The 26,984-nt window shown below is 44.0% G+C and overlaps 2 long non-coding RNA genes across 6 annotated transcripts in view; one reads left to right on the forward strand and one right to left on the reverse strand.

Annotated features, from left to right (window-relative positions):
- Positions 1-304: 304 nt before the first annotated feature.
- LOC111770871 (uncharacterized) lies at positions 305-20,982 on the forward strand. Of its 5 annotated transcripts, none has more exons than XR_011433097.1 (6): positions 305-527; positions 4,282-4,378; positions 7,212-7,389; positions 7,871-7,942; positions 17,048-17,546; positions 17,940-19,039. It is a non-coding gene; the product is annotated as an uncharacterized lncRNA (long non-coding RNA). The 5 variants fall into 5 exon arrangements; XR_011433099.1 differs by having other exon boundaries at positions 18,095-19,039; XR_011433098.1 differs by having other exon boundaries at positions 17,386-17,546.
- Positions 20,983-21,739: 757 nt separating this feature from the next.
- The window catches only part of LOC138920969 (uncharacterized), a 47,711-nt gene continuing 42,466 nt past the window's right edge, over positions 21,740-26,984 (reverse strand). The window contains exon 3 of the long non-coding RNA XR_011433101.1: positions 21,740-25,931. This is a non-coding gene — a long non-coding RNA (uncharacterized lncRNA). The remainder of the gene's footprint in view (positions 25,932-26,984) is intronic.

A 26,984-nucleotide genomic window follows, 5' to 3' on the forward strand; every position in this document is an offset into this window, starting at 1 on the left:
GTATCCATTATTCATTGCGTGATTCTTGGTTCTAGTGCACAGGATTCCTTGCTAGGGAGTGTCCTTCGGTCACCCATCTTCTAGGAAATCCATGCTAAACAAGAATTCTCTCTTCTCTTATGCTCGTTGGGCCTGGAGGTTATGGATCAACCTTAGATCAACTGGCCAGAATGAGGAGAGACAAAGCCAGGATGAGGAGCCTGGTGTGGAGGTAAACAAGGCCAGAAGCTGAAGGTCCAGGCAGAGTCCCGAGTCCAGGCTGGGTGAGTCTGTAGGAGGCAGGGTCAAGAAGAGGCTGACAGTCAATGACCAACCAGGAGAGGCAGTGAGCCAGTCCAAGGCACAAGATCTCATTGTACGTAGGTGCTGCCATACCTTGTGCCTCAACTCAAAAGTGGTGACTGTCAGAGAGTCAAGTCCTTTTCAGAAGGAGATGGAAAAACCAACCAATCATACTGATTTTATACCATCTAACACCCCGTGCTGCCTGGCATTGACAGAACATCAGTGGTTAGCTATAGTAAGAGGTAATCTCTTGATGGCATTTGGCATTTGCTTCTTTTCCTTCTTCCCTCCTTCCTTCCTCTCTCTCTCCCTCCCTCCCTTTCCTCCTTCCTCCCCTTCCTCAGGTTTATCATGAACATTGAAAAAAAAGACAGAAAACAAAAGAAACCAACAGAAGGAATTATAATGAAAAACTACAGTTGCCCACCCACCCTTCCCCGTGCTCAGCCCTAGTTGTTGGAGGTAAATGCTTTCTGCTCCTCATTCTCGTGGTTACAAACCTGACTCTAAATAATTTATATACTATTTCTTGACTTACTAATCCAAGACATTGTCTAGTCACTCAAAGGATTTAACTCACTTTTTCCTCCCCTCTTCTCCTCTTCCCAATTTTTGACAATTATTTTTGTTCTACTATTTATTTCCTTTGTCCTTTTGGAGAATGTAAACATATATTTTCATATTCCATCACCCTTAGAAACTGCTTCTTTTTTTTTCCAGCTTCATTGAGATATAATAGACAAATAGCGTTGTGTAAAGTTAATGTGTACAACATAATGATTTGGTTTATATATATATTATGAAATATTGACCACAGTAAGGTTAGTTAACACATCCATCACCTCTTATAGTTAGTTTTTTTGTGTAATGAGAACATTTGAGTTCTACTCTCTTAGCAACTTTCAAGTACACAATACAGCATTGTTAACTATCATCACCATGCTATACATTAGATCCTCAGAATTTGTTTATCTTAAAATTGAAAGTTTATTACCGTTGGGCCAACATCTAGACATTTTCTCAACCCACCAACCCCTGGCAACCAGCGCTCACCATTCTAATCTCTGCTTCTATGAACTTAGCTTTTTTTTTAGATTCCACATATAAGTGATACCATGTGGTATTTGTCTTTCTCTGTCTCACTTATTTCATTTAATATCCTCGAGTTTCATTCATGATGCTGCAAATGGCAGAATTTTCTTTTTTTAATGGCTGAAGATTATTCCATTATATACATGCACCACATCTTCTCTATCCATTCACCTGTCGGTGAACTCTTAGGTTGCTTCCATGTCTTGATTATTATGAATAATGCTGCAATGAGCACAGAGTTCAGGTATCTCTTCAAGATAGTGATTTTGTTTCCTTTAGATACATACCCAGTAGCGGGAGTGCTGGATCACATGGTAGTTCTATTTTTAATTTTTGAGGAACCTCCATACTATTTTCCACAATGGCTGTATCGATTTACATAGAAAGTGCCTCTTGATTTCCAAATAAATTAGATTAAGATATGAGTGCTCCACCCTTCTTCTCCCCATATCCTTCTCATTTTCTAACATGTGGAATTTGTTTTTACATTGTCAGAGTTGATCATATTACATTTTTTTCTCTAACCATATTTCAGTCTTCTGTGTTCTATTAGGCTGATTTTCAAAGCTGGAACCCAATAAACTTTATGTTAATATAAACTGAAATTATTGGTACATACATTAATCAATATTTTCCATAAATATTGAGATAGCACTGAGCTAGAATTATACTATGGGCTCAATGTCATGAAGCATGTGCTGTGCCCTCAGGGTAAATGGATTCCATTCATGACACTCCCCCATGCCCCAGTACCATGCCACTGTTTGATGGGGCTTGTTAGTGGGCAGGCTTCACTTTGGTGTGAGCAGAAAGAGGAGTCTGGCTAGAAAACTCTTGAAGTCAAAAGTGTGTGTGTGGGGGGGGGGGGGGGGGGGAGGAGTTGGCTACACCGAAGTCTAGACGCCCTGATTCTCAGAAAGAACGTTCAACATCTGCAGAGAAGGAAGCTCTGATTTTTGCCTGGAGGTTTAGCTGCCAAGGCTCCAAACTCCAGGATGGGTGAGGAGAGTGTGGGGCGCCACCAACTGGTCAATTCATCTGCAGAAAATCTCTACAACCTCACCCCTCTACCCTTACCACCATTCTGGAATATGGCTTCCTTGATCTGATTATCCATCAACAGGCGTTTATTTTCTTTACTTTTTCTGAAAATGTATTGGGATCTCTCCTCCATTGTCTTCTCCAATTACCTTGACTGTTACGAGTTTATTCCCACGTTGTTATTTTACTGAGGTCTCCGGAAGGAGGAGTAAACCATGGTCATATGTGTATTTTATTTTATTTCTGATTGTAACATAGTTCAACTTTGTTATAAAGAAAAATTTCAAACCATCAAGAAAAATATAAAAAGGAAAGGAAAAATCCATATAATCCTGCAACTTGGAGATAACCACTGTTAATATCTTGATAAAAATCCTTCCTGAATCTACCAGCTTTTCTGGCTCTGCGTGAAATTTTCAGAGGGGCTTTGCCTATAATTTTCTCTCTGAGTCTTCACTTCTCGGGGAGCCAATAAGCCAAAGATGGGAATAAATAGTTAAATGGGGTGCTCCTCATGTTCCGTGTTGTAGCCACAATGCAGAACTTTCTTGAAAGAGGAAGCATTTAAGGTAAGAGATTTTTTTCCCCAGGATTATCCGTCCTTCTCTACTTTGACTGCTTCTGACTTTTGGAGCATCTTATGGTGGACACGTTGCGTCCCCTAAGCATGCCGAGTCCATCTGCAGAGATGGGCTTTCTAGAGCAGATTCTTCTGGACTCTTCTTTCTCTGGGTCAGAGTGTGAGCATATGAAATATCAGATAGTTTGGTTTATGAAATTGACATTTCACAGATTGATCAGGCTCACAAGTGTTCTTATGATTTGAAAAGAAACATTGCCCATCTAGTTTCCTTTGCCTGGTGTATGGGCTTTCTCTCTGAAGCACAGATCCTGGGGTGGAAGGGAGAGCTGGTCAAGATTCAGAAAGCTGAGAGAGAAATACTCATGGAATAGCTGTTCTGACCATTCTGCTTCCCTTTAGGAATAAGCTCTTTCTCTTTCTCCTATCTTGCTAGAGTTGTGTTTGTCTGCTTGTTTGCTTTGGATGTGAATTGGAAAAGAGACAAGTTGGACTCTTCTCCAATTGATTGCTGCACCAGCTAGAAGTAGCAGGAACTAGCTTTTCCTTCTGCTGTGTGGGGTGACTGGGTCAGAGATGAGAGAACGCTCCACAGGCGTGGGCCTAACAGACCCAATTACTTGGTTCTTCACATGAGCGGTCCATGCAGGCACCCATGCGAAGGTGTCAGATGGCTCTGTGCTTCTCTGGGCCTTCAGTCAACTCGCCGAGTCTGCACTTTGCCTCTGACTTGGCCCAAGCTCCTGGCAGAGAAGAGGCTGCAGAGCGGGGACAGCCTCAGTCGCTCAGGCACAGACAGGCTTAAAGGAACAAAACCGTCATGTTTCCTGTCTGAGGAGAACAATGGAATTTTCCTTAAGTGTTGATTCTTTTCTCCTTTACTCCCTTGTGAGACACTTTAGACGAACTCTGCCACCAGGATGCTGAGGCTCTGTGCCCAGGCCGTCAGAGTGCAGAATTCTGCCTAACGATGACAGCTTGGAAAATGTGCTCTGTGAGGCCAGGGAGCATTCTCTTACGAACATTTGTCAACTGTCACAGGGATCAGGAGACAGAAATCTCTCAGCTTCACGAATACCCAGATAATTGGAGTATTTGCTGAAACTTTGATCGAATCACACATTTTTTTGAGTTATAGTTCTTGTGGAGATGGACCATTTTATGGTTATTGTGGAAGTGAATTCCTCTATAAGAAATGTGCATGTTCTGAATTTGTTCTTCTGGCCAAAAATTCTGTAGCTATAGCCTGGCAGTGAACGCTTTCCAACTTTTTTTTTCCTCAGTGCATCAGCTGATTGGACTGAGATGTCAAACGTGGAAATAGGAACACAAGAATAGAAAAGTCACCTTGCCAAGCTCTCCACACCCAGGAGAGAACTGGTAAGAAAGCAAGGGCCCCAGGAGAACAACTACTTATCCTTCTAGACTCAACTACCTTCCTTTATGCAGTGAAGGCTTCTTGGACCCTGAGAGGTAGAATTGGACTCGCTGATCTTTGTGTTTGTAATATATTTCTTATTACACATTTTGCAATTATTTGTTTATGTTCTTCTTCCCTATTCGAATTTGAGCCCCTTGAGGGTAGAGACTCTTACCTATTTTTGTATCTCTATCACTGAGTACAGCATCTTACACATACAAGCTAAAAAAAAAGTATATTAAATGAACAAATGAATGAATGAATGGCATGTGGATCACAGACTTTCCTTTCCAATTCACAAGTCCAAAAATGCTGTTGTCTCCTTGAAACATGTTTTCAGGCCATTAGTAATAACAAAACAACAGCTACAATTTATCCAGCGCTTAATCTATGCCAGGGACCATGCTAAGCACTTTATACATGGTATCTCATTTAACCTTGATCGCTCCCCTAAGTTCATATATATTGTTATGTGATCTTAGGGTGCCCTGTACTTCCCCATTGTACTATCCATCACACTTACAAATAATTGTTCTCTATCTTTCCTTGGACTGAAAGCCCCTGAGAGCAGAAACCTTATCTTTTTTTATATGATGCTTAATCCTCCACATATGGGCTACATATGTGTAACCTGTATAATAAATGCCATGTAAGACATACTGAATTAATTTTTGTTACTGTAATGAATTCTTATAAATCCCTGTTAGGTGTTATTGTGAGTATTCCCCAGTATAATTGTTGCAATCCTTTAGCTCTGTTCCTTTCCATTCCTCAGACAGAACATGAAAGCAACACTCAAATTCTCCTCCTAGTAGCTGAACACATTGGTGACCTCTATTATCACCATTAGGTTACTCTGTACCTCAAGCCTTGAAAGAGACGCCTCCCTGCTCCTTTTGGTCACTGTCAACACACCTGTGTTGTTGTCTTCACCAACATGACATTGCTTATAGGCGTTGCCACTGCTGTTTTGGGATCCCAGGCACCAACAGAACCAGACCTAGGTAGGCGCATCCACAGGCAAGACAGGGCAGGACAGGGTTCAGTGCAGAAAGTGCAAGAGTCCGATGTTGACATCACCACTCCCACCAGTCTTAGGTGTGTGCCAGCTTAGAAAGCTTAAGGCACTTCCACTTTCCTGGGAGGAATAAGGTGGGTCTCCATTTCTACCAATCGGAGGGAGGGAGCTAGATTCCATCTCAACCAATTTTCCCCACTGATTACCACACCCAACGGTTCCACCCTAATAGGATTTTCTGCACTGTGTCTAGAGGTTTGTTCTGCTCAGTGGGGCTCCTTGCTATCATCATAGATCCCAACTTCTCCTTACTGCTCTATTTTTGAGCGCAACCATCTCTTCGTGGTCTATTCCTAAGGCCAGGAAAGAGTTGAGTAATTTCCGCAAAGTGGGCTAGGAACATTCCCAGTGTAGCCGGGCGCTGAACCAAGTTTCTGAAAATGGGATGCTCACTGTGTGGCATTCTCCCATTCACCTTCATGAAGTCCAGAAATCCAGATTACCTCCACAGATCCTGGCCAGACACTCCACTGACCTCTGGATCAGGGATCTAACCATTTCAGAAAGAAATTGGCCAAGAGTGGCAGAAGTGTGATTTCAGCTGGCACTGGCAGTGTCTGGTATTTCAGGCTTGTGGCTGGGATCATGGAGAGGAACAGTGGCAACTCAGAGTTTCCATTATAATAACAACCTCCAGATGCCTATTTAAAGTGCCTAGGCATTTGTTTTAAAGCTTGGGAGGCAGCATTGACAGTGGAAACAAACTGGACTAGGGTCTGGGGGTCTTGGTCACCCACTGTGTGATCTTCACAGAGTCACTCAATCTCCTTGGATTCCGTTTTCTCATCTATAGCGTGAGGGACTTGACAGGATAGAGGTGTTAGCTAATGCTATGGCAGTAATCATTTTGTAATATACCAATGTATCAAATCAACACGCTGTCACCTTGAACTTACACCATATTATACGTCAATTATATCTCAGTAAAGCTGGAAAAAAATGAGGGAGTTGATCGGTTCATCTCTGAGTTTCCTCTCAGAGCGATGGGTGGTTCTTTGAATGTCTTTTATTTCTCCCATGAGAATCACTTTATCTTAAGGCAAGCTACTTTCCTGTTGCCTGTCCCTCTCTCCTGTCTTGTCCCTTCGCATTGTAAACTACTTCTGCAGTCCCATGAATCCAGATCTTTCACCTCAGAAGACAGGTTTCTTTTTCTGAGCCACACTCTGAAAAGGGCCTTCAAAACCAGTTCCTGGTGTTCCTGAAACTATCTTGTCTCTTCTCTCTTTTTTTCTTTTTTTGAGGAAGATTAGCCCTGAGTTAACATCTGCTGCCAATCCTCCTCTTTTTGCTGAGGAAGACTGGCCCTGAGCTCACATCAGTGCCCATCTTCCTGTACTTTATATCTGGGACACCTACCACAGCGTGGCTTGACAAGCAGTGCCATGTCCACACCCGGGATCTGAACCAGCGAACCCCGGGCCGCCGGAGTGGAACATCTGCACTTAACTGCTGTACCACCAGGCTGGCCCCTATCTTGTCTATTCTGCGTCATAATATACAGCTTTATGTCAATGTAGGATGACAGCTCCAAATGAAAAATAAAACAAGTATTTCATGAGAGATCATCTTTGCTACTTATTCAAGATATTCCATGCCTTTTAAAAAAAGTTTATTTCTTGATTATAAAGGGAACTCATTTTCTAATATAAAATTTAGAAAATTATGATAAGTTTAGAGAACAAGGTAGGGTAACATTATTCTCTTTTTTTTAGAGAGGAAGATTATGCCTGAGCTAACATCTGTGCCAATCTTCCTCCATTTCCTTTTTTTGGATGTGGGATGCCATCACAGCATAGCTTCATGAGCAGTGTATAAGTCCATGCCTGTGAACCCTGGGCCATCAAAGTGGAGTGTGCAAACTTAACCGCTATGCCACCGGGCTGACCCGAGGTAAAATTATTCCTAATCCTATACTTCTGCCCCTTCCATAGAGAAATTCCCATAGAATCTTGGTGTATTCTCTACTTTCTATGTAGCTTTTTACATTGTTGAGATCATGCTATTTATGTTATTTCATCATTTTTTCTCACTTAAGATTATGTAATTAGCATTTCCTCATGTCATTGAAGTCATTTATAAACAAATTTTAATGGCTTCATAATGTTCTATATTGTGGGCATTGTCCTGAGGTTGATCAGTTAGGTTGTTTCTAGTTTTATTATTATTTTTAAAAATTTTTTATAAGTGATGCTGAGATGAACATTCACGTCCATATATCTCTGTGAATTTCAGATTATTTCCTTAAAAGGCATTCCAAGAAGTGAATTACTAAATAAAAGAGTATAAATAGTTTTAAGACTCTTGATACTGTTTTGGTCTTAATTTTTCAAGCGTATTTTATGCTTAATATCACCATTTTTTTCTCTTAAAGAGTATACCCATCTTAATCATGAGAAAACTCCAAGTGAAGAGAATGGCTCTCAACTATAAGGATAGAAAATTAGTAAGTGCAAAAAATCTTAAGCTGTATTTATCAGAGGCCCTATTCAATGCACTGTGCTTGAAACATTAAAATATAATAGGAAATTACTAGGACAAGCTGTGTGACTTTGAGTGAGTGCCACAGCCTGGCTGCACGCCAGTCTTCTCCTGTGTAAGGAGAGAAGCAGGAACCCAGTGGTTTATACGCTCTTTGCAGTCCAGCTTTAGATGATTCTGTATTCCTTCCCAGCAGCGTGTGGATTATAAGGTAACATCTTAAGGGTACTTTGAAACAATTTTGAGTTTGAAGTTTTCTTTGAAATGGTGATTGTTGGAAATGCCGTCTTGGGGGAGTGGGGTGTTGCCAAATGGAGTATAGGTTGAGTTTGGAATCAGACGGAATTGGGTTTGAATAGAAGCTTTGCTAATTATTAGTCATGCGTGTCCTTAGGTCAATTACTTAGATCCACTGGTTTCTTCAACTGTGAAAGGGCTGATAACAGAGCCTATTTCACGGGGTGGTTGGGGCTTAGGTAGACAAGGCGCGTGACTAGCACACAGGAAGTTCTCAAGAACCTTCATCATGAGAACTGCTAAGTTTGGTGTGCCAGAATGAGCTTTACTCCCAGGGCAGCAGGGGAAACTGAGGTTTGGAGAAGTTGCCTCTTGAGAAAAATTAGACAGCAAGTTAGTAAGGAAGCCAGAAATCATCTGTGGTTTACTCGTCCCAGTTTCATACTCCTTCATCATCACATAATTCAGGAAAAAGCTGAATGAAGACAAAGATTTCTAATGGAAGTTTGGGTGACGATATCATTGCTTTCCTAACCATGACCCAACACCGACTGCCAGTATTATGTGTGTACAATCATATTTTATCCAAGTAAGATGGGAGAGTCATGAATAGACGCCACTGACCAACACAGATGAGGCCTACACTCTTCTACCTGGCGTCCAAGATCTCCCTTAGCTTGGCCTCGGTCAACTTTTCCATGCTCACTTCCCATTACAACCCCTCACGGGCCCAAGGTTTCAACTAAAATCCATAGCACATCATTCTCTTAACACAGGGCTTTCACCATGCCTCTGCTAGAGCTGCTGCCTCCTTCTAGAAGACCTGAACTCTGTGTCACCTGGTAGCTTACCCCCCATTCTTCAAGGCTCAGCCCAAATGTCAGTCCTTCCTGGGTGAAGCCATCTCCTCTTCCCTAGACATACTCACTGCTCCTGGCCCTGACTGAGTTACCAAGACACCTGTGTTTATCCCCATGTTACTTAATGAGGCCGATGTGATTTAGCTCTGGGACATGTGGGTGCGGGACATTCTCCTCCTTTGGCAATTCCTGCATAACCTAGAGCGGATCCAATCTTCCCAAAGATGGGCAAGGTTTGCTTCTGCCAGGCCTCGGAAACCCAGAGAGTCTGAACCTTAACACAAATGCGTGGTTGTTTTTCTAAGGAGGGAGCAAGAAGGAAAATGTTCTCTCTAATATTTTTTGTTCCGTTCAGCAGCAAAAGCAAATAAGAAATGAATATCTTAAATAGGTCATCATGCCACAGTCATGATTTATGTTTTTCTCCATTGTTACAGTGGGAATCCTTTTTTTTTTTTCATCTTTGGAACCTGAATACCTGTGGCAGGGGGTATTAGTATATGCATGGTGGCTGCTCTGTGGTTCGTTGAAAGCTCTGACAATGAGTCACTCACTTACTGAATGATCATTACTGAATCCAGTAAGGTGCTAGGGGCTCAGGAGACACACCAGCCTTTTCAGCTGAACTCAGATCCAGCATAACATTCAGCCTTTTCAACCCCAGAGAAGGTCACTGTATGGGGTTGCCCCACAGAGGTCTCTGTAGTTCTTTGCGCCTGCATTCCACACACTTCCCCTTTGTGTCCATCTCACTGTAAGGTCCCGCCCTCTCCTTTCTGCCTGTCTGAGCTCCATCATGCTTAGACAGATCCCTCTCTCTTCTTGAAGACTTCCGGCCCCACGTACACTCTCAGATACACAGTCTCTTCTCTTTTCCTCTAGTGGGTTTGTGTTTGCATGTCTTATCTCCTCTGTAAGACTCTAAGTTCCTGCACCAGGGGTTCTCATCTTCTTTTAAACTCTTCAGTGTACTTAGCAGATTGCTAGGTACACAATGGGCTCTTAATAAATAATTCATTCATCGGTATGGACATTCTTCACATTCCAACAGATGAAAGCGCGATCCTCTAATCTTGCTACTCAAAGTGTGGTGTGGACTAGCTGCATTGGCATCTTCTGGGAGCTTGGTAGAGATGCAGAATTGCAGCCCTGCCCAGATCTACTGACTCAGACTCTGCATTTTAACAAGCTCCCCAGGGGACTCGTATGCTTGAGAAGCACTGCACTAAATGACACCAGTTGCCAGACTCTGGATATTTCCTTGCTCACTTGGTCCACTGTTTTTGCTCCCCATATATCTGGCTCCTCCCACATCCCCCGACCCCCTCTCCTTCCCCTCCCTAGTGCTTCACTTTAACCATTTTCTCTCCAATATTCTCCATTCTCTTATTCCTCTAGTCTCTCTATTCCTGTCTACAACACACCAGCAACTCACTTTCTCCCGTCTTTTCTTGTTCTTGGAGCCTCTAGCACCTACCATGCGACATAACAGGGCCTCCTGTTGTTGACTCAATACATGCCTTGCTCATCAAACACCTATGTGAGAGGTATTTGGCACGAAATCTGAGCTCAGTCTTCTCTTGAATAGGTTATAGCTCTTTTTGCCATTTCTGTTTATCAGCTCACTCCTAACTGAGCAGAAGTTAGGAATTCATTGGCCAGCCAACCATGTGGGGTGGCAGTGAAATTTGTGCTCTTCCTTTATAGATGCAGCTGCTAAAAAGAATTTGAGAGCTAAGCAGTCTTCATTAGTTATGCCTAAACCTTCAATTCAAAGAAAAGTGTGCCTCACTTTAAGACACCCAAACACAGAAAATCATACTTGCAAGAAGGAATGCCAGGGTTTGCTTTAAACAATAATTCTTCCACTTAAAAGACCTTCGAAAGGTCTTTAATCTAGTAATCTTTAAAGTGACTTGAAAAATTATATTTACTCACATCTTGATAAGAGCACAGGTGTCTTGAAATGCAGAGGAGATGTATCTTCAGTTTGTGTTGCTGTTCTTTATACAGAATCTAGGAAAAAGCCGCTTTGGAGCCTGCATTACAAAGAAAATTACCCCCATTCCCCATCTCCATATTTTGTAGCAGGAACTAAGCAGTTAAGTTCTGCTTCTGAATATCATATTACCTTTTGACTCACTTTTTCTACCTGAGGCTTGATTTACAAAGATAATTTTCTTTAGACATTTTAAAAAGCGATTGTTCATAAAAAAAAAAAAAGAGAGAGAGATATTCGACAGAGTCTTAATGCCAAGGGCCGACAATAATTGGGTGGTTTGAGTTCTCTTCATTTTTCTTAAATCTCTGATTGCTTGCATAATAACTTTCTTCCTCAATCAATTAGTCTAACAATTCACATCAATATTTTATTTTTAATGGTTGACTACTCATTTCATTAAAAATGTAAGTGCATGAGCTCGATGTAAAATGATTCCATTGGGATAGGCTTATTTAAATATTCATAACATAAAAATTAATAAATCTGAGCACAGTGTTTGCATTTTAAAAAGTCAGGCTATTGTCAGATGTATTTGGTCCTAGATGAGATTCACTAAATTGAAAACCTTGAGCATCATCTTTTTATTGATTCTTCTTTACAGTAAAATAATGCAATGGAAATGCTACGAGGACAGTATTACTACCCAATAGCTCATTGCTTCTCTCAGCTTCATCCATTTATAACTAGCTTCCCTTCCTTCAGTCTTTCATGCTACCTTCCACTCATATCCCCTGGATTCTGACTACTCAGTCAGCCTGTCTGAAATCAAAGAAGTTAAATGCTGGGTGTGCATAATGTTTATTTCCATTTTATTCACTCTTTCTACCCCACTCCCCAATTAAGTCAATGAATCATAATAGTGAACAGCAAGAGCTCTTGGGAAACTGTCTTCATTGGGTTCCTCCCAACTGGAGGAAGAGGCAGAGGCATCTACATCACAGGCTGTTTGTTGTAGGTTGATTCATGAGCATACATAGCCTTAGAACCAGCAAATTGACAAATCTACACCTTGAGTTAGGAGGTGGAAGAATCCAACCAGCGCAGAGCATCTCTGATAAGTTACCAAAGACTTGAAAATGCCACTCAGAAATAAGGATGCTGGGGTAGGTAAGGCCTGTCCTCCCCCAGGAACCCCCAGTAGCATGGTTTGGGATTACTATTTTCTCATATTCCGCCCCAAATCACTACCCTTAGTGAAGCTTGTCTGGATTAGACAGAAAAGGCCTCTGCTACAAATATGAGGCCACCTGGAAGGATGGATCTCAGGGGGGGTGACATTTTGCAGCCTTCTACAGTCTCTATCCCCAGTAGTCTGGGTAATGCTTGTGAACCGAGTTATTGGGAAGAACATGGAATTTGGAGTCAGGAGAGCGACGTTCTAACCATTATCTACTAAATCTCTAAGTTCTCTTCTAGTTCTAAAAATATGTATAAAAAGAGTAGATCTTTAAAGAGAAAACCCAGGGCTGGACTGCCAAATAGGTGACAGAAAAGTGATCCAATTCTACCCCATAGGGACTTAGGTCACACTCCTTCATCTGGAGCCCATATAGAGCCTCAAAATCCTTCTCTACCCACTCCTTTGGGCAACTTCTGCAAAACGCTCTGAATCAGCCCCTGAGCTGAACCTTCTTTGCCATCCCTGAAGGTGAGTGATTAACTAGGAGAAAAAATTCATTTCCACTTGAGGAGGGCAGTCACAGCCTCCCAGGGCCTGCACATCCACAAGGCATCTGACTTGGGAGGTCAAACCCCAGGTTTGAGGCTGGAAAGAAAGAGAAGCCATCAGAATAGCCACGACAAGATCCCCAAGTTGGTTTGAAATGGTCTCTGAAGCCGAGCACACAGACACGTCTGTTTCATTCTCAGAGACCTGGGGCTGTGTTTGCGATTCCCGTCATCCTTTCTAAATTAAATTCGTTTTCTGGGCTCAGTAAGGAAAGAAAATACTCAAATCCATACACTATATTTATTTGATTTTACTGAAACTTATAAAATTCAATTGTTTTATGATAAATGAGCCACATGTGGAATCCATACATAGAGCAGAGAGACAGATGGTGTATAGTCTCTCCCTGCGTATGTACACACAGGCGATGAATGCGTAAGATATACAAAGACCCGAATGTTTAGAGATTGTGTGTATAATACACACAGCTGAAAAATCCTGTAGTCATCTACTCCAGAGTTTCTCAAAGAGTGGTCTGTAAACCACGGGCATCAGAGCCTCCCGGGGTGTCTGTTAAAATGCAGAATGGGGCTCCTACTTCAGACCTCCTGAATCATTCTCATCCACCCCTCTTCCAAGACCAGTTCTGGGTTGGTGATATATTACTGGTCAGCAGGGAGCCTCTTGAAGCAACAAATGTCATCTGTGACTCTGAGGACCTAGTATGTGCTTCTGGGCATGGCTGCATTTCATAGGCAAGTGTAAATGCATTTAGGAGTTATCAGTGATTTTAACATTCTCTTTATCCCTCCTTTCCTTTAGCAGCTAGTCGTGGCTTCAATTGTTTGTGCTGCTTTTCTTCATTAGTCCTTCCTTCTGGGTTTGTAGCACATTATGCTTAGTTATGGTGAAGTTTCCAGAACCATCTCTCGGTTCATCTGGACTTGCTTCTTCCCCCTAAATCATCATGGCTCCTTTGCAGTTTCCTGGCCCTGCCCTTGACACAATTAAAAGCTCCTGATTTTCTGAAATCCAAACATTAAATGGGCAGAATGAGCCACAGTAAAAATGAACAATAGCAACGCTGCCTATTTATACCCTCTCCCTTCACCTGGAGGCAGTCCGCAAATTTAAGCCAACGTGGTTAAGCGGGAATACAGTGGGTCTCTTCATCGTTACAGAAAAGCAGGAGTGAATTGTGGAACCCGCTTAGTTGCGTGAAAATCACTACCCAAGGGTGCCAGCCCCGTGGCCGGGTGGTTAGGTTTGTGCGCTCTGCTGCAGGCGGCCCAGGGTTTCGTCGGTTCGAATCCTGGGCGCGGACATGACACCGCTCATTGAGTCACGCTGAGGCGGTGTCTCACATCCCACAACCGGAAGGACCCACAACTAAGAATATACAACTGTGTACCAGGGGGCTTTGGGGAGAAAAAAGGAAAAAAAAATCACTACCCAAGCGGTATGGATAGTAACTAAGTAATACACCACAAGGGACAGAAACCGAAGGAAGAATTTCAGAAGTTAAACGCACTAAAGGTCTCAGCTTGGCCAGGGCTCCGAGTGCAGAGCCTGACTTTGTAGCTTCCAGTGGCGGCTGTAGGTGATGAAGGACTGAGAGGTCAGAGAGCCTTCTAGCATTAGTGCAGGACCAAAGGTGGAAGGTTGCTATTCTCCAGGAATTACCTGGATCATCCTGCACAATCAGGATGGGCTGACGGCCTATACACGAAACAGTCGGCGGCCACAGGATTCGAAACGCCAAGCCAAGCTCCTGAAAATGCTGATCTTCCGACACGCTGTGCGGTGGAGAGCGATTTTCTCCGGGAGAGCTCATTTTTCCTTAGCATAGGCATCCTCTGCGCTGTCCTTTGGGAAAAGAGCTGTTGTCAAAATTTCTGCTAAGGGAAGAATCTTGCAGATTTTATTACACTACAAATTGTTACATGCCAGCCTCGAGTAAGAATTTATCGCAGCTCTTCTGTAGGATTAAGGAGTTAGAGATACAGGGTAACTTGTGGTGGCGGCCGAGAGAAAGCTGTGCAGCTGGAGATGCTGAGCCTCTGCTTTCCCAGGACTGCCTTGGTGGACAGGGAAAAGAGTCGATGAGAGTGCAAGCCCTGATTTGAGCTGGGTGGGTGGCATATGTGGAAAAAGGGGCCAGTGGACCTACAGTGATAACTGGGAAAGAAACAAGGCGATCATAAGCCCCTCAAATGAGGAAGATAACAGTTATTAAGCACTTTCCATGTGCCACTTACTGTGATAACAGTTTTTAAAAACTATGACTACTAATTATAATAATAACATATAAGCATCTAATATCATCTGGTATCATCCCCACAAGAAGCCCATGAGGTTCCCACGACAATCTCTGTTATACAGACAAGGAAACTGCAGGTTAGGGAATAAAGTCTCTTGGTCAAGGTCACGTGGTCTGATTCCAAAAGACCCTGCTCTTCTGTTCTATGTGCCTTGTGTTGGATGATGGCGCTGAAGGGTCGCGATAGCTCTGTGTGACGGGTTTACTCTGCCTCTCCATATTATAGATGAGGAAATGGAGGCCTACAGAACTCAGGCGTGGTGTTGCCTGGAGGGACACCTCGTAAGTGACAGCTCTGGGAATCAGGTCCAGGTTTATCTGATGCTGAAGGCTGCTCCTCGATAGGTGAGAGTAGAGAGGCTGGGGAGGGCAACCTTCAGAGCAGCAACGGACATTGGCTGAGACTTGTGTGGGTCAGATCCTAATACAGGCCTTGATGTGCCACCTCAGTCTGGAGCTGACATCGCCCGAACCCTGAATACAATTGTGCAGACAGGACTCTCAAACCTTAAAGCAGAGGATACATTTAGACAGAACAGAACTGAGTGACAGAACAGAACTGAGTGACAAAACGCATGGCTCAGACAATACAGGGTGGTCAGGAAGGGCAGAAGAAATCGGTGTGAACCCAAACGGTTGGGGAAACTCTCGTGGAGGAGGGGATTTGAGACGCATAGAAAATATGGTGGAATTTGGAGAAGCAAAAATTATTTAATGTGCCTCTTTTTATCCGATACCTCCAAATGTTCTCAATGTGCTAGACATGATGGAGGAGGCTGAAGAAATGTGAAATACATTTTGTAGTCTGAAATGGCTTAGAGTCTAGTTGGTGAAGTAGAACACACAGGAAGTGACAGAGATCAATACTAGCCAATATCCAATTAAGGGCTAAATTATGTTCCATTATCTCTAAGTACTGTAGAGTTTCAGAGGACCAGAGATCAGTAAGGGGGAGGATGGTCAGGAAAGGCTTCTTGAAGGAAGTGGGACTTGCAGGGGATGCAGTGGCCGGATGCGGGGTATAACATCGGTAAATGCACGCAACGGTAGAAGAACATGATGTGTTCACGGGTTGGTGAGCAGTGGAGCCGGTAGGGATGATGGCAAGCCTCAGTATACTTGGAGGCTGGGATGAACTGAGTCCCTCAGAGCCACCCAAATCATTTGGATTCAGGTTGCTACCCTGTGAGTTAAACTGTAAAACTTCCACACAGAGGATCAAAGCAAGAGGTGCGAATCATCTAAGAGACTGCCTCCAGCCCTGCAGGAGTCAGGAATAACGGGGACTTAGAAATGTTGCTTATCCATCTCTAAGGAAAGAATATGCCCATCAGATAAAGGGATAGTCGATCACAGAGCTGGGAACATCGCGGGGTGAGTGTCCACTATGCCTGTCTCAGCAATGTCCAGAGAGAACGTGTCCCAACCCTGGTTGTCCTCCTGAGTGGCTGGTTTAGTTCTCATTTGTAATTACTGCAGCCTCTGTGAGCATGGCTACGGTGGGTCCTTCCCCAAGAGAGGCCTCTATCCTCCTCACAAATGAGGTGGCCAAACCTCTGAAACTGGTGATGGAGCCCAGCCTGTGGCAAAACCTCCCCATAAGGCCACTCTATGGGGACATGCTGGTCTGCCACTTAGCTCCCCTGCATGACCCCAGGGCTGTTGCATATGCCTCTCTGGTTGGGCACAACTCCAAGGGTGATGACTTAGATCCATGCACAAGTGCACCTGGTAACCCTGTGGGGCCCGTTAAATGAGTTTCCATTTGAACTTCAATAAATATATCCTGAAGGCCCTCAGCAATTCTCAGGGCTGGGGAGCATGGAGAACTAAGTCGGAGCCCTTTTCTGGGCCCCCTTGGGCTCTGGCAGCTGAAGGAGTGTAGTCACTGGCATCAGGAGCCACATATTAACAGGGAGTAAACTTCCCTTCACCACCCTCTTCGGGGAAAACATTCGGCATTCACCTCCTATCTTTAACAGAGCCTCGGGTTCTGGAAGCTGTCAGAAAATCATCAGCGTACCCAGCCTCGCACACGAAAGAGATGAGATTGGGGCACCAGCTACAGCAGATACTTGAAAATTCCAGGCTGTGCTTATCTGACCTGACATTGACCTCTTGTCAAAGGCAGCTTTGTTTCCTTGGTGGTTAGTTTTATGCCAGAAAATACTTCTGTTTTGTAAATGACCGGCCAGTCCTGCTGGGCAGAGCAGGGCTCCTGGCGTCGTGGTTGAGGGAGATGGCCCAGAATCTTGAATGGAACTGAGGACAGGACTGACAAAGAGGAGGTGGCTTCTGAGAGCTCTTGGGTCTCCCACAGAAGATGGTCTCAGTGACATCTATCTGTCCATGTGATGGAAGAGGCACAGCCACACTATCCGAGCAAGGGCGTGATCATGGCATCTCACCAAGGACACGTTTCCCTCAGAGGAAGGAAACCAGGAGCCCCTTCAGGCCAGATAATCCAGCCTGATGTGTCAGGTACCTGGGACCTTGAGAGGAAGAGAGTGGAGGTGGGGAACTTTACGACAGGAGGGGGAAGTGTGTGTGTGTGTGTGTGTGTGTGTGTGTGTGTGTGAGTGTGTGTGTTCACACACGTGTGTTGAATTGGGGGACAGTTAGGATAAAGAGTTTCCTCTGGCTGTCGCAATTTGGGAATTGTGGGGGCTTATACATAACACCCATGTTCTCCACCTGAATTCAAAATCCATAGAGAGAAAGATACAGACAGTCAACAGTTGGAGATCCAAGTGTCAGCTTTACTACAAACAAGCTGGCTAGCCAGTGTGGCTGCAGATCTGCAGCCCAAGGGTTATGCCAACGCTTTGCTCTGAAATGTCTGCATGGACCAGAGCTCAGCAGGCCTTCCCACAGGGCCGGGCCCCTCTGCAGGCACAGGGGCACCAGGATGGATCCTCTGTGCCTGTAGGCAGATCTGGAACAAGAACCAGGAAGAGCTGAGCCCTGCAGGCCCAGATCCTTCTCCCAGGATATCAACCAGACAACTGACTTCCTCTCTTCCTCCCAAGAGGATGAATGGCGGCTGAGGGGGTGACCTTAGAAGAGGTTCCTGCTCACGAAAGTGCAAACCTAGGGGGAACCCCCCCAACAAGTTCTATGCAGACAGAAAACAACAACTAGAATCTGCAGTCATTGCACTGTAAGGCTTCGCTCATCTCTGAGTGTACCATGAACTTCCAGGATGTGCACTGGTGGTACCGGGGTCACCAGGCTTGGTTTTCCAGGCCCAGAGAGGCCTATGCACTGCAACAGTGCAGCACGAGTAATGGAATCAGGAGAAGTGTCTATGCAGGTAAAAAGGGCACCCCCAACCTCCCTGTACCTTGTGTGCTTCTTGAGTATTCGTCTTACCTCCAGACAGGAATAGTTGCTCCTAGAGAGCAGGACACATGCACAGCCCTTCTCAGAATTGGCCCTGTTCCTCTTCAGTTTGATTCACTCATGGCATAGGAACTTGGTCCCCATCCACCCCCATGTGACTGAAAGCTGTCAGGTCTAGAGAACAACTGAGACTGTTCCTGTCAGTCCTGATCTTGGAGACTATTGCAATCAGTAAATCCCACCATTGGAAGGTGGCCTTGTGTAAACTACCCCCATGAAAATTTCCTTCAAAGAGATGAGGGGCTGTGGGTGGGGGAAGTGGGCAAAGGTGGTCAAAAGGTACGAACTTCCAGTTATCAGATAAACAAGTCCTGGGATGTAACGTCCAGCATGGTGACTCTAGCTTATAATACTGTGTTGTGTATTTGAAAGGTACTAAGAGAGTAGATCCTAAAAGTTCTCATCACAAGAAAAAGATTGTATTGATGCGAGGTGATGGATGTTAACCCAACTTATTGTGGTGATCATTTTATAATATATACATACATCAAACCAGTATGTTGTACATCTAGAACTAATAAAACGTTGTATGTCAATTATATCTCAATAAAACTGGAAAAGTTTTTCAAAAATTCCCTCAACAATCCCTTTCAGATAGTTGTTTGTATCGCTTCTCTTTTCCACAACCTCCTTTAGTAACCGCACTGAATCCCGAATTGGTTTTGTGACTGTAATCTCAATTGGCTGGCTGCTGTGTGGCAGGATCGTGTTTAATTTGATTTTAAGCTTAACTGATGCCTTACTTCTTTTCAAATGTCTGTGGTGGTACAAATCCTCCTAAACTATGTTGCAGGATTTTAGGTTCTCCTTGCCTCGCCACTGTGGGGGAATTACTCTGAGACAGGTCCAGGCTAACTGGGTGGGTTGAATATGCAGATGTTTGCTGGGGTTGCAGCAGGAAGCCAGGTGGAGAACATGGAAGGGCAGCTCCAGGTTGCTGAGTCACGGGCAAGAAGAGGAGAGGGCAGAGCTGGGAAGAGCTTCCCATTAGGGCCCAGAGTGAGGAATAGAAAGCAGTCAGGGGCAGATAGGGAGCGAGGATGCTCAAGCACCAATTGAATCCTCTTCACTTACCCAAGTTGCAGGGGAATCATTAGTCTTCAGCTGTCTGCCTGTCTGCTTCCCTTTTTTTTTTTTTTTGCTGGGGAAGACTTGCCAGCATGGCCACTGACAGACAGAGTGGTGTAGTTCCAGCCCAGGAACGAAGCCAAGCTGCCAAAGTGGAGCATGTTGATCTTTAACCACTAGGCCACTGGGGCTGGCCTTCTGCTTCCTTTTAAGATCCTGCATCCTGCTATATAAGCACAGGAATCTAGACACAACTAAGGGCCTTGCAGCACCCAACAGAATGTTCTGAAACTAATTGTCCTACATGGAAAGACCTTACAAATACTTATATTAATTACTTCTGTGAAGTACTTCTATGTACATAAAAATGGCAGTAAAATATTAAATGCAGAAGATCACCAAGAATATAGATGGAATGAAAATCGAATGACATCCAACTAATGGAAAGTTTAGTGTAATAGTATTTAGTCTAATTTTTCAGCCATCGTCTTGGACTGTGATGATGTTCACAAAGATTGGGAAGCTTTTCCTGCAAATCTTCACCCGGATCTGGGAAAATTCTGCTCTCTGCCTGAGGGATGCAGATGAGGACAGTCCTGCTCCTTTGTGTGGCTTTGGAGGGCGTACAGGATACAGAGAGAACGTGACTTGAAGAAATGACGCTGTCTGTGAGTCCAGTTTATTTGTGGACTCCTGAGGCTTGAGTGTAACCAGAGTAAAATAAACGTATATATGGAAACTGTATCTGTGAATTGCATCCTAACCACTGTTTCCATCTCTTTCTCTTTGCCTTTTAATATAGTTGAAATGTCCCAATATGAGCTAGAAAACGTCTGTGTTTGTTGATGAAATCCAATTGTATGGATATGATGGTGTTCATAAATCCTCTAAATTCAGTGCTCTGGAATTTTCCCAGATTGAAATCAAATACACTCCTGCCTGGCTCTCAAATTCCAAGTCAGTGGTATCTCCCACCACACACAGCCTGTCCGTGACATTCCTGTGGGAGGTTATCACAATGCAGGGACTGTGTGAGTACTCAGGGCTTATCTAATCATGTTTGCTTGACACTTGTTTTACTGTGTCCAGATCTCACCAGCTGATCAAGTGACCGGACTGTCTAGTGAGCTGGAAAAAAAGAGAGCTTCCTACAGATGCTTGCCCTTGTTTTAAACTCATTCTCCGGCAAGTTAGAGGAGTTTCATCTCACAGCTTGGACTACATCATTCCTGGTCAATCACTGCCTTGGAAACCTGAGCCCTATCCTAGCTCTCTAGTTTCAGGGAACATTCCTGAATGGGGCAGGTGTTTGGTCAAGATGATTCTTAAGGTCTTTTCCAATTCTCCGTTTTGTGGATGCTGAGATCTACTTGCCACAGCATGTAGCACAGTTCCTCCCTGTTCCCTACAACCCAAATTGGCATTCAATAAATATTTGTGGGATGAATGAATGAGTGGATGAATAAATGAACAAACGGACAGAATTGTCAACTGATTACAGCCCCAAGTCCTTCTCCCAGTTCGTCCCTGGAAAACCATTTTGTTTTGGGTAAAAACTCTTGCAGAAAGGACTCCTGGTACCCAAAACCCTCCCCGACATGCCAGAGTTCCAGTGATAGGCAAACAACCGTATCTACTCTAGGGTTTCTCATGCCGTGGAGATGTAACTGATACCCTTCAAAGCAAAAGAGGTTACCATTTCCACCTCTTAGGATGGCTACTATTAAAAAAACGGAAAATAACAAGTGTTGGTGAGGATGTGGAGAAATTGGAACTCTTGTACATTGCTGATGGAAATGCAAAATGGTACAGCTGCTGTGGGAAACAGGCAGTTTCTGAAAAAGTTAAGCATAGAATAACCATATAACCCAGAAATTCCACTCCTAGGTATATCCTCAAAAGAATTGAGGGGTCACCCTGGTGGCACAGTGGTTAAGTTCTCATGTTCCGCTTTGGTGGCCCAGGGTTCGCCGGTTCAGATCTTGGGTGTGGACCTATGCACCACTCATCAAGCCATGCTGTGGCAGATGTCCCACATATAAAATAGAAAAGATGTTCACAGATGTTAGGTCAGGGCCAATCTTCCTCAGCAAAAAGAGAAGGATTGGCAGCAGATGTTAGCTAAGGGCTAATCTTCCTCAAAAAAAAAAAAAAAGTCAAATTTCCTTAAAAAAAAAAAAAAGAATTGAAAGCAGGAACTCAGGTACTTTTACATGAATGTTCATAGGAATAATATTCACAATTGTCAAAAAGTGGAAACAACCACCAGGTGAATAATAAGCAAAACATGGTATACACATACAATGGAATATTATTCAGCTTTAAAAGGAAGGAAATTCTGACACACGCTGCAACATGCATCATGTTTCAAGGCTGCATCAACCTTGAAGACATTATGCTAAGCGAAATAAGCTAAACATAAAAGGTTTCATATCATATGATTCCACTTACATGAAATATCCAGAAGAGGTAAATTCATACAGACAGAAAATAGAAAAGAGGTTACCAGAGGCTTAGGGGAGGGAAGAAAGGGAGGGGAGTTATTATTTAGTGGGTATAGAATCTCAATTTGAGATGATGGAAAAGTTCTAGAAATGAATAGTGGTGATGGGTGTACAACATTGTGAGTGTATTTCATGCCCCTGAACTGTATACTTAAAAATGGTTACCATGGTAAATTTTACGGTATATCTAATTTAGTGCAATAAAATGTGGTAAAAACAAATGAAACAAAGCGGTGTGTGAAGGACCAGCAGTAGAAGGAGGATATCAGGTGAATTACGCCTCAAATCCTGCTAACGACGACAGCTAGCATGTCAGGGTGACTGCAGCTTTTTCATATCACTATCTCAATCCTTGCAACATCTCTGGGGGATTGTTATCCCATTTCATCAACAAATAAACTGAGGCTCAGAGATGTTGACTCACCCAACATCATACCATTAGGCAGCAGCAGAGCTGTGACTTGAACATCTTTCTTCACCTTAGAAATGCCGCGTGCGGCTGGCAGAAATGCAGCCCAGTGTAGGACCAGCGAGTAAGGCTGATGAGGCAGTAAGATGCGCCAACCCAGACACCACAGCCCAGCCTGCAACCCCCAACTGGCCTCACTCTCACCTTCCCCTGGGAGTGGGTGGAGGTCACAAAGCTCCCAGCTGGGTTGATGGCGTTGACACACATTCACTTTGAAGATATATCTTGGCTATAAAATAAACAGAACTTCCAACCTACCCCCCTTTCCTTAAAGCTTATGTATTCAGGGATCTTTGCAAGGCGTTGACATAAAATTCTAATCTTCTGCCTATCAGAATCCAGCACTTCTCCCACAGTCCCATAGGCTGTCTTTCAAGAAAGCTTTTCCATAGTTTGACATTTGAATCCAGCATCCTTGGCATGAAATGATTATTTGCAAGGATCACGAGTTGTTTCCCCTACCTGGTAAAACTCATGCATATCATTTTCACTTTATACGTGAGGTTAATCTCTTCAAGGCCCCATTTAGCACAGAGATAGCTATACATCTCCTGGTTTTATGGTTGCAGAAGTCACTACATCAAACCATCTGCTGGCTTTTTCTGAGCAAAGCGATCCATCTGGGTAATTAATCTTGACCACTCTCCTGCCAAAACGGGGCACATTCAGCTCTGCCTGTTGCTGTCCATGGCAGCTTGAAAGATGGCAACCAAGGCCCCTCAATTCTGATTTTTGTCCCCAAGTCATTCACCCATGGAGTTCCTCTTGTTCTTGGTGTTCCTGCAAGTGTGCTGTTAATTGAACTCCCCAAATTGTTATTTTCAGACAGTGGCTGCTTCAGGATGCCAAGGGCAGGCCATGCACACTCCACCTACTGTCGATCTGTCCTTTATTCCAGGACTCATTTTCTGGAACGGGCTTGGGTCACCAGGCTTGGCAGCAGGCTCGTCCAAACACCCGCCAGCTGCAGCTGGGGAGAGGCAGTGGTGTCTAGTGGTTAGGAACATGGGCTCTGACCAGACTGCTAGGATTTCAATTCTGGCTCCACCATGAACAAGTTCTGCGACATCGGGAAAGCCTCTTAACCTCTCAGTATCTCAGTTTCCTCATCTATAAAATGGGAATAGTAATAGTATACCCATGCTTTAAGTAGTTGGGATTAAATAGATTCTAATACATACAGCACTTACAATAGTGTCAGAAGCAGAGTAAGACCTCAAAAGAGGCTAATCCCTACCGCTCTTAGCATTATTAATATGTACGTGGTTTTACAGAGCAATTCACCAAAATGCTAACCTTCAAAATTTCCCGGCAGCACCTTGTCAATATCTATAATTTAAGTACTCAAAGGCCATCATGTTGAGTGACAATCTTTGCCCTTCCTCCAATCCTCTGTAAATCTTCAGAGGCTGCTGCAAATTGGAAGTCAAAGATTATGAATCTGCAATTGCCAGAGTTGATGAGTCACTTACTCCTACACCAGTTGTTTGAAGAGTACTTTATCATTTACCCAAGACTTTGTCTTCCATTGGTTACCTGACTTTGCCCTCACAGCTCTAGCCTCCTGCCATATTGATTGAGAGCTTTGATGTCACATGAAATCTGGTGCTCCTTAACTTTTGCACTTGCCTTTCTCTTGGTGCGACATGGCTCCTCAGGGACATTTCGACTCTTCCCCATTCTCCACAACTCCTCGCGTGGCTCATCCTTCTAGAACTTTAGGCATTGGCTTAGGTTCTGCCTCCCCTAGGAACCTCCCCAACTAGTCCCAGCCCAGTATGCACGAAGGGCCCCTTTTCTACATATCTCAGCACCTTGTATTCATCACACACTGCTATCATAGTGTGTCGCTTTTCACTGCTAGGTTCCTTGAGGGCAGAGACTGTGTTGTTTCTTGTGGTCTCTCTTGCCCTTAGCACAGCATTTGGCATTTCAAGGGTGTTCAGAGAATAAATGAACTACCCACTGATGGATACAGAACTTGACAGGGAGGGTCCTTAGAGAAGGGGAACAGTCAACGTGGCTGAGAAATTTGGAGAAGGCTTCACAGCAGAGTGACATGTGGAATTGATTCTTTAAAGATGCGAATGAGAGGCCGGCCCTGTGGCCAAGTGGTTAAGTTCACACACTCCACTTCAGCAGCCCAGGGTTTCGCTGGTTTGGATCCTGGGCACGGACCTAGCACCACTCATCAGGCCATGGTGAGGTGGCGTCCCACACAGCACAACCAGAAGGACCTACAACTACAATATACAACTATGTACTGGGGGGCACTGGGAAGAAGAAGGAAAAAAAAAGAAGAAGAAGATTGGCAACAGATATTAGCTCAGGTGCCAATCTTTAAAAAAAAAAAAAGGAATGTTTTTGACAAGCAGAAGAGGTAAAGCAAGTGTCTTTAGACCAAGGAACTAACAGCAGTGAGACTTATAGGTCTGGAGATCCACTGAGGCTGAAACCTGGGTGGGGCAGGAGGAGGAGGAGGGAGCTGGAGGGAGAGGGGCACCGGACTGGAAGGCAATGCTCATTTGGGGAGTTAGATTGTGAAAGATGCTCTGACCAGGAAGAGACTGAGCTTTATTCTGCAGAGAACTGGGATCTATTAAAGTATTTTAAGCAGGATGGTGTTTTAGAAGGAGTCTGCCTGAAATAGCAAGTTGCAGGAAGCACATGACAGGCTTGCATCTATGGCGCACATGGATAGATAGGTACTTCTGCTGATATATATATATAATTTCTCTGGGAAGGTATACTCTGGAAATTAGTATCAGTGGTGCGTCCTTCAGAAGGGAACTTTTGTCAAGAGTCAGGGGTGGAAGGAAGACAATTTTCTCTGTGTTCCTTTCCCACCGTTTCCATCTTTTCCATGCATTTGCATTATATTTTCTAAGAGTATGCATTTTAAATAGCTGGTAAAACTGTTAAGAATGAGGAATGAAAGAAAGGAAGTCAGAAGGCAAGGAAGAAATGAGTCATGTACTGCAATATGAAAGAGCAGATCACCCTCCAGCGTCTGGCCAGGAAGACCAGCCAGGAGACAGTGGGGACAGGGAGGGGAGAGACGGTTAGTGCCCATGGGGGCTCGCCTGCCCAGAAAGCCAAGCCCATGGCACAGCTTCAGGTTTGCGATCTCCTTTTTCCCTCCCAGAGGCAAGTGCCCAATTATAAGTCCTCTTCTTTCATACTTTGGTCCCAACCTCTACAGTTCAACAAGGCCAATTCATCTTCAATTGTAATCACAGAGATAGTTCTTGCTCTTCCGTTGATCTCCACTCAGTTTCCCATCCATCACTTCCTCAGGTGTAGACCTCTCTAGGCAGAGACCCTGCTCCTGGTCACCAGCTCACACAGCTGGCACTTTGCGCTGAGGCCATCGTGGGAACTACAGTGGGCAGAACGCAGCTCTGTTTTCAGGATGTTCGGTATCTGAACAGAAGGAAAGAGCGCTGGGTCATGTTAGAAGTCCAAACTCAGGAATAGCACATCAGCAGAGAGACCTACCTTGGTTCTCACAATGACGGCTTTGGGATTGTGAAGAACTAACAGTTTTAGACTTCCTGTCAGAGAAATTTCTAGAGAAACCACACTATTTTTCATGCAGAAACTTATAATTTAAGGTGCTGAAGGCAACACAAATATAGGTGCACTTCAGTTTAAGAAAACCCAATAAAAAACAAACCTGGACTTTGCAACTAGATGTTAAGAATATACCAAATAAAAAGGTAACTTTTCCAGTCCGGGTCTCAGGAACACCTCCTTGGCACTGTCTAGTGGATCTTGAGCAAATGACTTCACCCATCTGGGCTTTGGGCTCCCCTTCAGATCCGCAAGATATGTCAGCTCTCTCCTTAACTCCAGCAGCACAGGTATTTGCATTCTGAAATTTCTTGATTTCTTCATCGATGCCCTGGTACCTGTTATCCTAGAGTATGTTCAGCATCATTTCTCAGGATGCTGACGGCTCATCTAAGAGGGGCTGGAGTGGTGGAAGTAAGTGGGGCACTTGGTGTTCAATCACCCAGAGGCTTAGCCCTTCAAAAACCGGGGAGGTGGAGGAAGATTTATTTTGTTCTAAGCACCTGTCTGGTGCTGCCCAGCATCACAGGACTACAGCTGGGAGGTGCCCGCGATGGGGGCCCTTTAAGTGGCAGCAAGAACCTCCCTTGCAAATGAATTTGTTGGTATGAAAATAGCGCTCCTGATACTGCGAGCAGATCAGCACTTGTGTCTGTCAGTTTTTCAAAAGCCTCTGTTGACGGGAGCTCAGCTCTCGCTTGCTAACAAGGCTCTGAAAGTGGTTTGAAATAACTTGAACAAACTTTTCAAGATGTTCGGCCTTTTAGGAATATCCAGCAAATAGTAAATACCATTAAAATTCATTGTGCCTAACATAATCTCACAATTTAAATGGCATAGTCAGCTCTGCATAATGAAAGTTAAAATTATGTGATGCACAAGGAATAAATTTAACCCAATTAT

Source organism: Equus caballus, chromosome 27 (assembly GCF_041296265.1).
Source record: "Equus caballus isolate H_3958 breed thoroughbred chromosome 27, TB-T2T, whole genome shotgun sequence".
In the NCBI taxonomy this organism is placed as follows: Eukaryota; Metazoa; Chordata; class Mammalia; order Perissodactyla; family Equidae; genus Equus; species Equus caballus.